Source organism: Silene latifolia, chromosome 2 (assembly GCF_048544455.1).
Source record: "Silene latifolia isolate original U9 population chromosome 2, ASM4854445v1, whole genome shotgun sequence".
NCBI lineage: Eukaryota > Viridiplantae > Streptophyta > Magnoliopsida > Caryophyllales > Caryophyllaceae > Silene > Silene latifolia.
Window position 1 is genome coordinate 11,387,855 of NC_133527.1, and position 18,602 is coordinate 11,406,456.

General features: G+C 36.4%; 1 pseudogene; it reads right to left on the reverse strand.

The window, feature by feature from the left end:
* Positions 1 to 1,297: 1,297 nt before the first annotated feature.
* On the reverse strand, positions 1,298 to 17,321 carry LOC141633880 (oligopeptide transporter 4-like; annotated as a pseudogene).
* Positions 17,322 to 18,602: the final 1,281 nt, after the last annotated feature.

Below are 18,602 nucleotides of genomic sequence, written 5' to 3' on the forward strand. Positions count from 1 at the left end.
GATTCCCGAGCAAACGCAAGAATAAGCTCATGCCTAGGATCGAGGGTCCTTACAAAATCATGGATAGGGTCAACAACAATGCTTACAAGGTTGAACTTCCCGGTGATTATGGTGTTCACGCCACTTTTAATGTTGGTGATCTCTCTCCTTACTTGGATGACGATGGCCTAGCTGAATTGAGGTCAATTCCTTTTCAAGGGGGAGGGGATGATGCGATCCAAGCTGATGACTCGAATTTGGTTAACGGGCTGGACGAGCTGGTTGTGAACACTCACGGTGACAGTCTGATTGTGGTTCGTAATTTTTAGCCTTTAAGCTACAATTATCCTTCTTTGGTTAATTTGCTAAGTGTGGAACTTAGGAGCTGATGGGGAAGGCACGCAATCTAAGGAGGACGGTCCACATTACATTTTTATTAGCATTTTTCAGATTATGTTTTATAATAAAATGTTAGTCTAATTTATGGTTGTCTAAGTTCATTGAACTAGGAGTTTTAATGATTGTAATTAAGTGAAGAGTAAATGATCAACTCTTCACTTTGCTAGCCTTTTACACGGCTGCTTTGGGGGCTATATAATGCCTTCAAACTTATGAATAATCATCCAGAAATTTTCAGAAAAACACTTGTGTTAAAATCGTTTCTTGCTTAGAAACAAAACTGGTTTGGTTGAAACGCGATTTCGATTAAACTTTCGAGTTGTAGATCAATAGGTCTTGGTCTCACTCACCTTGATCAAGTAATAGGTCTTGCTTGTTCAAACACTATCCCTTTTATTCACAAAAACCAGAACGGGTCGTACCTAGTACGTTTGGTTCGCCAAAAACAGTCCGTCATTTTAATAGTTCTTGTTGTCTTAATCAAACAATTCCAGGTCTGCGCGTACCTAGTACGAACAGTCCTCAGTACTGTCCAAAACGTCCTTAATTCCGCTGCTCTATTCGTATCAGTATGTGTCTATGTCCTTAATTATGCCAATTAACACTAGAGTTTTAGCTCGAATACATAGAACGAGTTTGAATCCTTGATGCATAACGAAGATCCAAACTCGTCACAAGACAAATCTTTCGATCCACATTCCAAATACAAAAATTGCAAAAATAAATGAAGCTTAAATGATTGAATTGATTTAAGAAGGTACTTAAGTACACACAAATTAATTAAAGGATACTACATCGAAATAATAATTCACAAAATAAAAACAAGGATTCTAAAATCTTCCAAATGTGCTACGATTCGATTCCTATATACTCCCTTTATTTCTTCACATTCTTTTCATATTTCATAATTCCCATCACATTACGAAAAATGAGAAGAACACGGTGAAATAAAAGTCGATATTATATAAATACGTTCAAACCCGCTATTGAAACACAGGAAATTATTAACAACAATACCCTTAGCAGTAGGGCAGATAGCTAGTCCACAGTATTCGTCTCCTGCACCACCCCACCAATTAAGGGTCTTACCTCCAATAGCCAAGTACAGAAGCACACTCATGAATGCCACTCCACCGTCCAAGGCGGCCGAGAGTACATAATTATACTTCTGCCACCACTTCTTCCTATAGCGCAACACGAAGAAATTGAAGATAATCCCAACAAATATCCATGAGTTGTAGTTAAGAGCGGAAGCAGGTGGAATCCAACCGGCTGCACCAAACATCACAGGCAAGTTTATCAGCGCAATCCAACCGGCTGCACCAAACATCACAGGCAAGTTTATCAGCGCAATCCAACGCTGTCTCGGGAATGCTTTGTGTAAGAGCCATACTATGAAAGGACCCACAATTCCCACGAGGAAAAACCAGTTTAAGCTTCCGTGGTTGCCTTCTGATCCAAACACCCTTTTTCGGTCCCAGTAAGCCCCATATCACTGATGCATCGAATGTAAAGAATATGTATAATTGTATTGAATGAAAAATATTGAATTACAATACGATGCTATTTATACAAGAGACGGAAACCCTACTCCTTGGAGCCTAAGGAAACTATTAACAAGAATATGGAAAATACAATATACACTAACTATATTTACGGAGATACATAATATACTATGAAGACGGAATAATATCTTTATTATTTACTTCCTTAACACGCTCCCGCAAGATGGACGGTCCAGGGACAAGGCCAATCTTGGAAAGCAACAGATGAAAACGAGTACGAGGTAAAGACTTGGTTAGAGCATCAGCTAACTGATCATCGCCCGAAATGTGTTGAACACGCAGAGAACCATTTTGAACCCGTTCTCGAACAAAGTGAAACGAGAGAGCAAGGTGCTTCATACGCGAATGGAAGACGGGATTAGCAGAGTAGTTAGTCGCACTAAGATTGTCAGAGAAAATGATGGGAGAGGAGACAGAAGGGACACGAAGTTCCTGCAAGAGGGATTGTAGCCAAGCAAGCTCGGTAGTAGTTGCTGCAATGGCACGAAACTCAGATTCCGTAGAAGAGAGGGAGAGACCGTGCTGTTTCTTAGAGGACCAGGACACGGCATTTCGACCAAGATAAACAACATAACCGGTGGTAGAGACGTAATCACCTCTATCACCAGCCCAATCGGCATCACAGTAGGCATGCAATTCAGACGAACTAGAACGATAGAGCATAACACCATTAGATATGGAACCTTTAAGATAGCGAAGAAGCCTTTTTAGAGCAGTCCAGTGAGGATGACGAGGGGATTGCATAAATTGAGCCAACTTATTGACAGAGAAGGAGATGTCCGGGCGAGTGAGAGATAGGTATTGCAGTCCACCAATGATAGCACGATAAGTAGTAGCATTAGGGACAGGCGAACCATTGTCTTTGAGAAGTAATAAATCAGTAGGAAGAGGCGTAGGAGCAGGCTTAGCATCGAGCATATGATGACGTTCAAGTAAATCATGAATGTACTTTTGTTGAGAAAGAAATAGACCAGATGACGTGGGACGGACTTCAACACCAAGAAAGTAAGACAAGGGACCAAGATCCTTAATAGAGAACCGTGAGGACATATTTGAGATAAATTGAGTGACAGTGGTGAGACACGGACCAGTGACGATGATATCGTCGACGTAAACCAATAAATAAAGAGGGGAGGGGGAGTGCATAATGAAAAGGGATGGGTCACTAAGGACCCAGTAAAGCCGTAGGACAACAGGTACGTTTTGAGCTCGGTGAACCAGGCCCGAGGGGCCTGTTTTAAACCATAGAGAGCCTTGGACAGTTGACAGACATAAGAGGGGTGAGCGGTATCAACGAAACCATGAGGTTGCTCCATAAAGACGGACTCATTTAAATGACCTTGCAAGAAGGCATTGTTGACATCTAATTGACGAAGATGCCAACCACTAGTGACGGCAAGAGACAGTAAGAGACGAATGGTGGTGGGTTTGACAACGGGACTGAAAGTGTCAGAAAAATCAATACCTGGACGTTGATGAAATCCCTTGGCAACGAGTCTTGCTTTAAATTTGTCGATGGTATTGTCGGGGTTATATTTAATACGGTATACCCATTTGCATCCAATGACATTTTGGGTAGGGGAACGAGGCACAAGAGTCCATGTTTTATTATTGGTGAGCGCATCAAATTCAGCGGTCATAGCAGCGCGCCATCGTGTGTCAAGGAGGGCTTGTTTGGTGGTAGTTGGGATAGACATGTCGGTTAGGGTAAGGGATAGGGCATATCTGGGGTTGGGTTTTACAATGTTGTTGGACAGTCGGGTGCCATGGTTATGGCGTGGAGGAGGAGGGGGAGGAGGGGGAGGTGGTGGCGGGGCAGGGGAGGCAGTGTGGGGTGAAAGCAGGGGAGTGGCAGGGGTCGTGGGAGGAGAAGTAACAGGGGAGTTTGGAGTGGCAGGGGAACGTGGAGAGGTGGGAGGAGTGAGTGGGGGTTCGGTGATGACAGGGGGATCAGGCAGAGAGGAGGGGGGTACGGGCAGGGACAAGGTGCACCATTGAGAGACGTCAGAGGTCGTGTCAGGTGCGTTATAAGAGGGGAAGGTTGTTTCAAAGAATCTAACATGGCGGGAGGTGTATATTTTGAGGGAGATGGGGTCGAGGCAGTGGTAGGCACTCTGGGTAGCGGAGTAGCCAATAAAAATACACGGAGTGGAGCGAGGATCAAGTTTATGCGTAGTGTAAGGACGGAGCCAAGGATAGCATAAACAACCGAAGGAACGGAGTTTGGTGTAGTTGGGCATTTGTTGGAAAAGACGCAGGTAGGGAGAGTCATTTTTTAGGGTAGGAGTGGGAAGTCTATTTATGAGGTAGGCTGCCGTGGTGAAAGCAAAGGACCAGAAGAGAGTAGGAAGTTTGGCGTGGTGAAGTAAGGAAAGACCAGTTTCGACGATGTGACGGTGTCGTCGCTCAGCGAAACCGTTGTGTTCTGGGGTATGAGGAGGAGAAGTTAAGTGTGAGATACCATTGTTTAAGATGTCTGGGGTGAGTTTTAAGTATTCCCCACCATTGTCGGAATATAATCTTAAGATGGACCGATTGAAGAATTTTTCAACGAGAGCACGAAAGCGATGAAACGTAGGAGCGGTGTCAGATTTTCGTTTAAGGGGGTAGAGCCAGATATAGCGAGTGTAATGATCAATAAAAACAACATAATATTTGAAGCCATCGATGGAGTGCAAAGGGGATGTCCATACATCCGAGTAAATTAGATCAAGAGGAGCAGAGGAAGTAAGAGTATTAATCGAAAACGGTAATTTATGACTTTTATTAATTTCACACGAATTGCAAGGACGAGAAAAGGAAGAACAAGCTAATGAATTTTGATGACAAATTGTATTAAAGATAGTAGTTGAAGGATGCCCAAGACGATGATGCCACGACATTGCGGAAGAGGCAAGACCGAGATGAGCTTGTGGAGTGAGCGGCGTCCATTCGTAGATGCCAGAGCTAAGTGGTCCGTGGAGGAGTGGTGGAGTCTGGTTGGGTACCTTTAGAGAAAAAGAGTTAGCAGAGAATTCAAATAAGATATCGTTGTCTTTGCAAAGTTGGGAAATAGAGATAATTTTGCGAGAAATAGACGGAACATATAATACATTATTAAAAAACAGAGAGAAAGAAGAGGAAATTGGAATAGAAAAGGAACCTATATGAGAGATGGGTAGGGAAGAACCATCACCAATGATTAATTCATCAGTGCCGTCATAAGGACGATGAAGCGATAGGAGGGAAAGGTCATCAGTGATGTGATGAGTTGCGCCACTGTCAAGAAGGTAAGTAGCCGGGGACTGAGAGGAAGAAGCAGTGGCAGTGTGTGCTTGTGGACGAGGTTGGCGAGGACGGGGTGGGGGTTGAGGGAACTGAGTGTTGGGGAAGAGCTTTTTGAAGTCGGCACAATTAGATAAGTAGTGCCCAGGGTGTCGACACCATTGACAGGTGCCTTTGAAGGGGTTAGTAGTGGTGGGTGTGGTGGGTGTAGTGGGTGTGGGTAGGAGGCCAGGTGCTCGAGATGGAGGAGGTGAGTTACGGTGATAGTTGGGGCGGTATGAGGTGGCGTGAACAGAGGCAGGGAGGGTGGGAGTAGGCAGGTGAGGAAGGTTGAGTTCATGGTTCAAGAGTTTTTCATGGAGGGCTTCTAGGGTAATCGGGTCATCACGAGCTCGGACTCCGTCAATAACAGGTTGGTAGGTTTTGTAGTCAAGGCCTTTGAGGACCCCACAACAATATCTTCATTGTCCAATGTTTTGCCGAGGAGAGCAAGGTCCGTGACACAAGTCGTAATGTCTTGCATATATTCGGCAATGGAACGATCTCCTTTGGAGAGACTTTCAAACCGATTTTTCAGTTGGAGGAGGTGACCCCGTGAGGGATTGGCATAGGTTTTCGCAAGGAGATTCCAAACCTCACGAGAGGTAGTAGCTTTGAGGACAAGGGGAGAGATGGAGGGGTGTAAAGTACCAAGCAAAGCACCCTTGAGGAGGCTATCTTGACGCTTCCAAGAGGCGTGCTTGGGGTTGGGTGAAGTTTTGAAGTCAGTGGTGGTGAGAGTAGGTTCGGGTATAGGGAAGGAGCCATCGACAAATTTAAGCAAGTCAAAGCCGAAGAGAAGATCAGTAACTTGTGTTTTCCAGGTTTGATAATTTTTGGTGGTGAGTTGAGTGCAAGAGGTGAAGTTAATGAGGATGAAGGGGGATGAAGGATCATCGGGATTGGGAAGAGAGGTGCCGGAGGTAGCCATGCGGAAGAAAAAGGTGAAGGGTAACGGCCTAGGATGTTAAGCTCGATACCATGTAAAGAATATGTATAATTGTATTGAATGAAAAATATTGAATTACAATACGATGCTATTTATACAAGAGACGGAAACCCTACTCCTTGGAGCCTAAGGAAACTATTAACAAGAATATGGAAAATACAATATACACTAACTATATTTACGGAGATACATAATATACTATGAAGACGGAATAATATCTTTATTATTTACTTCCTTAACATCGAAGAATACTCGGTCATTCGGACATGTCAAGTCGCTGCCTGCCGGTAGGAGGTTCTTATGACAGATGTTTTTGACGGAATTTAGTAGCCACCATGCTGTAATTAAGTTGGTTTTTCCTGCTAGTATAGTTCCAATGAACTATTGTTCATCTCAACAGACAAACTTTAGATACAACAAATACTTGGTACTCACTAAAATGTAATGCTGAATTTGATCTAGTCACGCTTTTACTGGCAAAAACTGTCAATGGGTCGGGTTCGGGTCGGGTCAGTTCGGGTCTCTTATTGATTTCGGGTTAATTCGGATCGGGGCGGGTCATTTCGGATTTCGAGTCTGTTTCAGGTCAAGCGGGCAGAGTTATTTCGGACCGGGTCAGATTCAGGTTTATGAATAATAAAGAAATAACCATTTCAAGTCTTTTTGGTTGAGTTAGAGTTATATTTTGTTGGCCCATTTTCAGGCTAGGTGGTTTCGGATCGGGTCAGTTACGGGTCAAGAAGCTCGGGTCAGGACGGGTCAATTCGAGTTTTCGGGTTACATTCGGGTGATGTAAAACGGGTCACTACGGGTCTCAGGTCCGTCGTTTCGGGTCGGGTTGATTTTGTCAGGTATACTTTTACCCCCTTACATATAAGAAAGGGGTATTATAAGCTTATGACGGAGACCTATCACCATTTTACGATAAAATCTATGTTTAATTTTTATCATAAAATGGTCACAGTTCCTTCGTTACTATTTGCGACCTGTCACAAGGGAGACTGTAAATAATGAGGAAATTACCTGAACCAAGAACATGGAACGAGGAGGGATCTTCATGTAGTGGCCGAGTTTAAAATCGTTGAGGAAGGAAACAGCCTGTGACATACTGATATAACCATATGTTTTGAAAACTACATTAGCGATTGGTCTCCCTGGTAAAATCAAACCCATCAGATACTCTGTGATGATATTTATTCCTGGTGTCTGCATTTCATATAACAAAAACATAAAATCAGTTCTCAGTCATTTATGTAAAACAGCTGACACGGGTTTTGAACCACAGGTCATGAGTACCACTTCTCATGATTCTACCTACTAAACTAGGCGTTGCGTTAATACATAGCAAAAATTCAAAGTGAATAATATTTGGCGGCTGAAATCAGTCGCCCAAATTCCATTTGGCGACTAATGCGTGCGACTGGGTTTGGGCGTCCATTTTGATTTGGCGACTGTGGCGACTGCTTGCAGTCGCCCGATCAAAGTTAAGATAGAACGCATATGTGTTTGTTTACCTGATTAGTTGTTGCAGTAATAATGCTGACGGGAAGGGTGAAGATGAAAGCGAGGCCAGAGGCGAAAATGAGACCCCACCACGGCATTTGGACTTCATCAACCATAAAGATGCAGAGCAGCAAAGAAACAGCAAAAGATCCGACTAATAATACCCCGAATCACCAAAACGGAACATCCTTGTATTTCTTCATCATTTTCGTGTGGATATCCACCTTCCCTCTCGACGATGCTTTGTATTGCTGGTATATGTCCCTGTGCATTATTTCAACCTAGTTAGCATACTTTATTTATGTTTTCTACTTTCTCTGTTTCATTTTATTTGTCGTTTTAGAAGATTTCACGGGAATTAAGGAATTACTGGAAACTTGTAAAACAACAAATAAAATGAAACGGAAGGGAGGTATGAAACAAAAACGAATCTGTAATAATAAAATGAAGGGATATTCTACGTGGTAACCCCGTGTTTTTTTTTTTTTTCCTACATGGTAAACGCATTTTTTACAAAAAAAAATGTCTTTGACTAGCCGTAACTCACAACCATGAGTTCCGAAAGCGATGACTTTTTTTTCAAAACAAATATATCCGCCGTAATATTTGCCACGAGTTCAGAAACTAAATTTTTTTTTCCAGATCAAAGATCTTGTAAAGCCGGTCAATTTGAAAAAAAAATCGTCGCTTTCAGAATTTTTGAACGTGAGTTATGGCCAGTGAAGGGCGTTTTTGTTAAAAACAAGGTTACCATTTAGAAAATAAAAAAACACGGAGTTACCAAGTAGAATATCGCTAAAATGAATGAGCGGTCATACCTGCCATTAAACAAGAGTACATGGGTTAAAGTAGCGACGACAGCAGCAAAGCCAAGGCCGTAACTAAAAGCAAAGAACATGCTAAGATTAACGCGACCTTGCTTAGCATAAGCATCGACATCCAGTTGAAACTTGTTATTCACAACGGAAGTAATATCATATGACTGGCCACTAGGAGTGAAAAGGTCCGAAGACAAGAAGGGAAAAGTCCTGGCATTAAAACTGTTCAACCCCCAGTACGCGATGGGTACAGCAACATACATCGTCAAAACATATCCAACCGCGACATTGACAATAGCTAAGAAAGGCGTAACTAATGGGCTTTGGAGGAACGCGGCTATAACGTTCCAATTGAATGTAAATGATCCTATGCCTAACCCTTGTAACCTGGATCCTATTATATGGTTTGTTACTGTTTTCGGGGCAAATAAGCATATTAGCGAAATGTTTCCGAGTGTTTGGAATAGGAAGCCAGGGAATATGTAATATGCAAAACTGCATATTAGTGCTATTGTGAAGAACTTGCTCCTTGATATGCTCTTGTCTTTTGTTTTGTCTTGCTTTTCATGTAATGCCCTGTTTTCATGCACAATTTCAGTCAGATTATTCCAAGTGTTTGCGATCACTGGTTTTTCTAACGCGTGCCCTAAGGGGTCAAGGATATACAATAAGAAGCTAATTATAGAATCAATCAATATATATACTTAAAAGAGGAACTTTTGGAACGATATTATTGGTTTAAGTTTTGTGAATTATTTAAGTTATAAAATATTGAAATAAGATAAATAAATATATTAGTACTTAATTGTAGAATAGAAAAGATAAAAAATTGTAGAAATTGATGGTTACACAACTCTATCAAATAATCATAATATTAATTAATATCAAGAAAATATAATAAGAGAGAAAAGTTTCATATAAATTCAAACGATTATACAAAGAAGTCAAACTACTCTTACGTACTCATCATATAGGTCTCCTATTATTTTTATTTCCTAACCTTCAAATCCATGATGTTGGATGATTGTTTTTTTTTTTTTTTTTTTTTTTTTTGTGATATTAGTTATGTAAATCAATTGTTTACTCTATATTGTGTTTTCTTATTGCATTCTATAGTTTATACGATGTACTTTGTATATTGTTTTTTTTTCTTGATAGCCAAGGTATGTAGTTGAATTGGCCAATTTGTCAAACATACTAAATAATAATGCAGTTTTGTTTGCAGTTTCAGGTACAAAAGTAGACTTAATTAATATAAGATGGTGAATGAATTCATAGGTATTATCTCTCTGGTTTAATTTTTGTTTCATATGTAAGTTATAATTTATGTATTAGTTTAATGTTACGTTAACAAATTTTCCGTCTTCTTTAATAGTTAATATATGAAATTATACTTACAAGTTGATACGTACGCATAACAACTTTATTTTCAAAAGGGTCGGCTAGCCAAGGGCAGAGAGGAGTGTTCGTTGGCGACTACGGAGGCATCATATATTTTTGTCTGGCAGCGAAAACAATGGTGATGCCATGAATGAACAGGAAGAGTATACGATAATGCGAAGAGTAATAACGATATATTAGATTTATAGTCATATTCTCGCCATTAGGGTATGAGTACTACATAGATACATAAATAATGACTATTGGTTGATAATAGTTGATTGCATAAATTACCTCAGTGTCGATGGGTGGATTGGAATGTCATGCGAATATAAATAATGTTCCAAGTATTGAAGCTTTATGTATTCTAAAGGTCTGTATTCCAATACACAGACCTGTATCGTAGTTGGAGATTGGAGAAGCAAAGACCGAGGGCGTTACCGGTATAATACATGGTGTAACATTAACCTCCAGTAATATATCTTTCTTAGCTTATACGAACAAAGAAGCGTGAAATTTCAACCTCGATAACTTCGTAAAAACGTGTAGAAATTACAAATCTTGTGGTATAATAGTTAAACATGTTAAGGATCAAATAATCAACATTCAAGATGATAATAACTTTAATGAAAGTGACATTTTCTGTTACACAGAAGAAGATGAAGGCTAAGGAATAGTGTTTGCTCCAAGTCTCCAACTATACTGTACTAAAATTAGAAGATTATAATAAATAGTTGATCAAAAGATAATATAACGAATAATTATTATGCATCTCAATCAAACATCTATAATAAGAAAAACTAATTTTTTTATTATCAAGATTATATTCTAAGAAATTATAAAAAGTCATGTGTACGACCGTTTCACTATGTAAACCAATCAATAAAGTACCACTTATATCTTGATTAATATGCACCATATAAATTATGGTTGTTAATTACTAAGATTGGTTTTCACAAGCATAGTTAATTAACTATTTCAGATGATTAAAGCTGTATTCTCAAGATTTAATTATTTAATTATTTTAGATTATAAAAGTTGTATTCTTAAATAAACTTACATCCATGTTTAGATAAAATAATAAAGTAAGATATAATGATCGTTTTCCAAACAATTTGTTATTAGCAAAACTTTGGAATTGTATTGTTTCCACGTGATCCTTATACAAAATGCATCACTTTATTATCTTTCTAGAAATAGATAATCAACTAAGAATTGATAAAATTGTAAGCATGGTTTCCCTAAAAAAAAAAATAAAAAAAAATTGTAAGCATGGTAATTGAAAGTGATTAGGATGATAATATTTAAGAAGTAAGTCAAACGTGGTTTGAATATGTGATTTTAGAGCAATTTAATCTCACCTACAAAGATTATTACCTATAATAGAATGTAATGGAGTTAATTTTCCAAGTCTAAAAGGAATTACTTATTAACGAATATTGTTTACAGTTTTATAGACCAGTGGTATCATTTTAACGAAATTTTACCGCCACTATTATAATTTTAACTTTCTTAAATGCTAAAATCTATGTTGAGGATAATCTAGATATAATATGGGTATACTTTTAAGATCGAGTCAATCTTTGCTATTTGATATGATTGTGTTGTAGTATTCTATTTCGTAATCCGTATCTAATTATGTACTAACTACAACACTAACTTTGTTTAAATATATTAATTTTTTTTTAAAGTACTATATGTAGCAAGTTCATCGCCATATTGGATACCGTAGTCCATAAATTACATTTTTTAGCTTTTCGTTTTTATTATTGAGTTTATACTTGAATATTTGATAAGAACCTCTTGCAAATCTTACCATATTTAGGTTATTAATGTGTGCCCTTATGGTACACGTTAGAAAAACCCTTATTATAATGTTTAACTTACTTGGATAAAAGGTTCATTATGGTTTAATAGTAATTTTTTCCCAAAAGATATTTAAGTGTACATATAATACTTGGAAGCCCCTATTAAGATATGACCCGGGCAACGCCCGGGCATGAAATCTAGTAATTCTTAAAAGTTGCCATCAGAAATTGATGTACAAGTAGCCTTGTAAATGTTTTAGTGATTATGGTGAGGTCTAACGAGAGACTGTTTTTCAATAAGTTTATTGAGAGACTATTTTACAATTTTTTTTTAAAAAAGATGGTACTATAGATAATAAAATAGGTACAAATCCTGATGAAAGATAAAATTGATACATTTTATAATATACAATAACATAGAACTTGCCAAAAGGAGAATAACCCATAAATAACATGTAATTTTATGTATATTTGAACTTTATTTTGACAATCCGATATCTTATGATGAATACCAACATATTTAAATGTACAAGTTATCAAAATAAATTATTTGGTTCTCAAAATAAAATATTTTTGTACAACTATATTCACTAATTTACTTGGACTTTGTGTTATTAGGTTGGTCTTATGTATAAAACTAGCTTTTGAACCCGTGCACTGCACGGATGGCATGGAAATTTTATTGAAAGTAAATACTTGTGTAATTTTTGGATTTAGTAAATAACTAAATTTTAGAAATACTTTGTCTACCATACATTTTTTATAAGTTTATGTTGCTTAATTTTATTCAAAGTATTCTGCATTTCTTCCTCAACGTTTAAACTTATGAGAAGTGAAATTAAAAAGTGGATATAAAATTATAGTAGATTTTACAACCTGCGCTATAAGCAATTAATTTTACTCGGTTTTGTACACTTTTAATCAAATTACTCCTCTTGTTTGTTCTCCTGTCAATACTCTACCTTCTCTCTCACTTCCTCTCCCACCCACCATCGCCTGGTTGTCAGGAAACTGCATTTATCATCATTGACCGACCACCTCGAGACCCATCAGCAGACCCTCCACCGCAGTGGTGACCACACCCAACTCCTTGGACCACGATGTCTCTCTCCACCTCTATCTCAGCAGCCCCCCACACCTAACCACCCCCCTGCAAAGGACCATATCCTACGTCCTCAAACTATCATGCCCCCTCTTGCTCATACCATCCCCTACCTACGTCTCAATCCTCCAGCATAACCACCATCCCGACTCCATCTCATGCGTGACCCTCAATCCTTCTCGTAACCTTGTGTGACTCCCCACCCCATCACTATCCACTCACCGCGACCCCTCCTCTATCACAAACTCTCACCATCACCACCACCCATTCATTCACTTTCTATTGTCCAAATACTTAATTTTTTTTTTATTTTGTTTATTGAGTCATTTTAACACTTGCCTCTCAATATTGTAAATCATTTTGTCATTCAATACAGTTAATTTGAGATATTTAAAATAGGGACACCTTATTTACTCATTACCTTTCAATGTAATGTAAATCATCTTTTTCACAACACGTATTCCGTCTATTTTACCTTCTCCAACCTTCTTATCCATACATCAAATTCTCGAATATCTTTAACTTTGATACTCTTCCCAAATCGAAGCGTATATTTCTCGTTAAGAGTAACACCTTGGAAAAAGAATTAAAAAAAATATTTAGTTTTTTATCCACTAATAAATTTTCTAAAAAATATAAATAGATGTTCAAAAAATTTACCTTGCATTCACCCCATAGATGAGAGGAATTAATGATAGTTAGTATTATATTTATAAAATGTAATCTAAATGGGCCTAAAATGACTTGAAATAATTAATTTAGCAATGTAGCTGAAATTACTTATATAAAAATAGAATATCAATTACTAACCCTAATTTAGAAAAAAGTTTTTGCCAAATTAACGAATAAAATCTTTCTTATTCCCTCGCCGTGAAATAATCCGACTCAAATTGGCCTGAAACGAAGGGGTCGAAATGACTCATAAAACAAACCAAAATCAAACCCAACACCAAATGAGTCAACCTTACTTAACCCAAAAATACATTACACTCTAACCTGACCTGATTGACCAATTTACATGTCTACCCTTAGGTTTTTATGAAGCTTTTTCAATTTACTATGTACTTATGTAGTACAACAACATTTGTATTTTATTTATTACCTACATGTTATTTGTTTTCAATTTTATTTATAATACTATGAAGCACTCCGAAAAATTCATACTATTCTGATTTATTTTGTAGTACAAAAATATTCGTATTTTATTTATTACCCATATATTAATTGTTTTCAGTTTAGTTTATTTATTATACTATACTCCAAAATAATACCCCATCCCATTTTTATTGTCCTCTTTTTCCCTAAAGTTTATCCCACAATTATTGTACCCTTTCTAAATTCACAAATTCTCATTTAAGAAGGCATTATTCGTTATAACCTTGACACGGGTTATCATACAACTTGTGTATATAAGACAAATATATTGTTTTTTTATACACAAGTGATATGTACTTGATCCGTCTTAACTTTAAGACGGATAATGTCGTTCAAGGGAGACTTACTATAAATTTAGTAAGAAAAAGTTGTAAACCTTCTATATTGCTCATATATATAATTTAGCTACACAATCATCTTCAACCCAAAGATATTGTCTCCATTCCCTTTGGTTCATGGGGTAGGAGTGGTATTTCATTATTTTTTCTTAAATCATGCCAAAATCGAAAAAGGACAATAAAAGTAGAATGTAGGAAGTAGTACACATGATATTTACATTTAATTGCCCTATAGTATTTGTTTTCAACTTCATTGCTAAGGTAATATTGGGTACTCTGTACAACATTGTCTAAGTCATATACTTTTCAAATGCTTCAAATGATATTTACATTATTGATTATCCTTGCAAAATTGATTTAATTTAATAGGGTAAGGTGAAAAAACAAAAGTTACATAACTTAAAAGTGACCTAAAATATATATGACCAAACGAACTTGAGCTATGTTAGTGCAAAACATGTTGGTGCAAAAATGTATTATTAAACAAACTACGAGCAAGTAAGGAGTAGATGATCGATTCTTATCTTTCTTTCTATCTGATGTACTCATACACTTAACTCAATGTAGATCTCTGCAAAAAAGTTAAAACAAATAACTATAAGTACTCCGAAGTAAATAAAAGAGTGGAAAGTATTTTGTAATTTATATATTCATTAATAACAATTAAAATATAAGAAATATAAAATGTTACCTTTATAATCGATAGAAATGATACCCTAATTTTTTTAATTGTATGCGACGGTTTTAAACGATTTATCATTAGAGAAGGAATTAATGTAAATAATTATTAACTTCGTAATTTTTGTATGCATCAAACATGCCAATAACATCAAAGTAGAGTGAATAACAATTCCGCAATATTTAATAGAAAAGTAACGTTCTAAAGAAAACTCGACAAACAATGTTGAAGGGTTACACTGAATTCATGAGAAATTTATAAAAATTACTATGTATTTATATTAATTTCTCCTCTAAACATATGAGAATAATGTTAATATTGATATTCATATTGATATGGACGTTGATATCAAATGCAAAAGTGAAAATTAGTGACAATAAAAGATGGCAAAAGATAATACATAATATTACCAAATAATCGAGGTTAGGTTTTAGGAGTATGTGCATGGTTAAGTTTATCAAATACCTTCCATATTTGGTGTATTAAAATTTGACAAATTTGACTAAAATGAATAGATTAATTAATTTTGTCAAGATTTCAGCATATATTATAGGCAAGGTTTACAAATTTATATTTTCTAAATTGATTTTGTGTTCTAACCGTGGAAAAGATTTGTAGGTGATTGTATGTTTCAAATTAGGTCTGATTGGTATATGATAATTATTATTTGGTAATTGGTAATTTCTAATACTCATATTTTAAATAAAATATTACTAAATAATTGAACTTATGACACATGGCATATGGATAGGCTGGTGACACGTGTCATATTATTAGGCTGATGGTTTCAGTTTTAATATAATATATGATATATGATGGTCTTACATAATAATTTATATTTAAATTTTGATAAAAAGAGAACGCAAGTACTTTTTCGGCACAATAACGGTTAATATTTTTGTTAAATGAAAATAAAAACAATTAGTCTTGCTGAAGATGGTTCGGAGCAAGTGACGGATAAAGTCACTCACAAAACGGATAGGGAGACAAGGTGGGGACACCCCCATGTATTTCCCTCTCTCCTCTATTTGGATCATTTGTGACGGAAAATGGTATCCGTCACTCCAAAATGACGGATACGTGCTGTCACAAATGAGATTTTGTGAAATAAAAATATACCTAAAAAGTGAAACTTGAACAAGACTGCTGGGCCACCACATTTCAGCTGGATCAACAACATACTTTCTCAGTATTCCAGCCCAACCATAACCAAGTACCTGCACAATTAGCCCATTACAATTTTACAACCTCGTCAATAATTAACAGAGTTGCACATGAACTAGCTCATGTTCGTCCGTGATATTTTAGTAGACGTATTTGGTATGAGATTTTTCCTCAAATCATTGTTTACATTTCGAATTGTGATTTATATTCAATACTCTCCAAGAAAGGAAACACATTATGGTTCTCTATAACCTAGAGTTCTTAATCCTAAACTAATTAGAAAAAAAATATCATGAAATTAGGCAAATAATTGAAAATATAAGATTTATTAATTCTAAACTAATTAGGAGAAAAATCATGAAATTAGGCGATTCTTAATCCGAAACTAATTAGAAAAAAAATCATTAAATTAGGCAAATAATTGGAAATATAAGATTTGTAATTCAAAACTAATTAGGAGAAAAAATCATGAAATTAGGCAAATAATTGGAAATATAAGATTTATTAATTCTAAACTAATTAGGAGAAAAATCATGAAAATTTATTGATTCTAAACTATTTTTTTGGTCAAATTTAATCCTCATAAGTTTCAAATTGCAAGGAGTGTCGTATTGACACTTAGTGTAATGTTCGTTAAAAGTCACATTACTCGAGAATAATTCTATGAAGCCGTTTTACAACAAATTCGTGTAGAACACATCTATAAACAAGAAAATCCCGACTACAATTACAATAAAAACATGTTTTCTAATACGACAATATATATAAAAAAAATTATAAAACGATTTTAAACAAGAATTTGTGAACGAACGTACCTGAGTCATAATAATGAGGATGAAACTCGCAAAAAAAGGAGATCTTTCTAAAATAAAAAAACCTTAATAATATCAACAATACCAACAGCATAAGCAGGACCGCCACCAAACGAAGCACCAGCATTAGCAAACATAGATATCAACACATTTTCCTTAGTATTTGATAAGTTCTGTTATCGGGCCTGGGCCGTACCCGCATGGAGGTGAGAGAATCCGGCTTATAAGTGCAAGGAGGTTCCATCCCAAAACCAATTGGCGATGGGTGGAGTAACTCCTTGGTTTATATGATAGACAACTCTCTCCTCTTTTTCCAATGTGGGATACTCACATGTGCCTTTATCATGGGTGAGCTGTATCTTGACATATTAGGATATTAGGTCCATTAGGGCCAACTATCATTAGGATTAAGTTATGACGACTACCGTCTAGAGTTTAAATTAATGTGGTTTATTATATAAATCGTGTCCATGTATTCAATGAGACATACAGATCAATAATACAATTTCCCTTATGCATTCCTCTCCCCTTTATAATCTTAACATGGTATCAGAGCCTCTCTCCTGAGAGGACTCTAAAATCGCTTCCGCCGTCTTGCCGTTGGGCAAAAATTCACGACACTCACTGGTGGGATTTACGATAGTCTTTACTGATAAAAAAAAAAGAAAAATCAATTCCTTCTTAATTTTTTAAGAAGTATGCTGTTTGGTTGAATGATCTGAGACGTAGTTTTCCATTTGCATTGACTTTTTCATAAATAAGCCTTTAATGAGACGCCACATACGGCCAAAAATTCTTCTCTTTTTGAAATTTGATTTATCATCTTCACTTCGTTCAAAGTTGTACAAAAATTGACTGGCGAGTTACGTAATTATAATCACCATGATGGTGGTTCAAATTTGTTTGGAGTTCGAAAAACTTAGCGTTCTCCAAATACTGAAATTAACGGATAATTTTCCGTTTTACTGAAATTTGTTTAGGTCCGATTAGTGTTCCTAAAAAATTATTTGATATTCGACAAGTCCGAAAAACTTTACGTTCTTGTTCGAAAAATTTCTAACGAGTCTTAATACTCGTTTATTTTACCAACCTTTCGAAGACGGAGATGGATAATGAAGACGAAGAACTAGATGAAGATTCTTTCTTATTTTAATTTTATTTTGATTTAATGTGATTCTCCAATCGAAAAGTTCATACTATATAGTGCCTTTACGATTGTGGGAGAGTATTAGGATATTAGGTCCATTAGGACCAACTATCATTAGGGTTAAGTTATGACGACTACCGTCTAGAGTTTAAATTAATGTGGTTTATTATATAAATCGTGTCCATGTATTCAATGAGACATACAGATTAATAATACAATTTCCCTTATGCATTCCTCTCCCCTTTATAATCTTAACAATTATCAACTTCAATTTGAGCCGTTCGGGAGGTCGTACCGGACCCTGTTTCTTTTTCTGCCGGTTTTTTATCACGCGTCCGAGGTCAGTTCAGAAGTTAACCTATTCGATTTCATCCTCGGATTACGAGTATTAATACATTTTTCACGATTATCCGAGATTCGACGAATGTTGGTTTATGGCATACCGGCACCCCCAAATGTCTTCCGTTGCTACTCAAATTTTACGTGTTATACACTTCAATT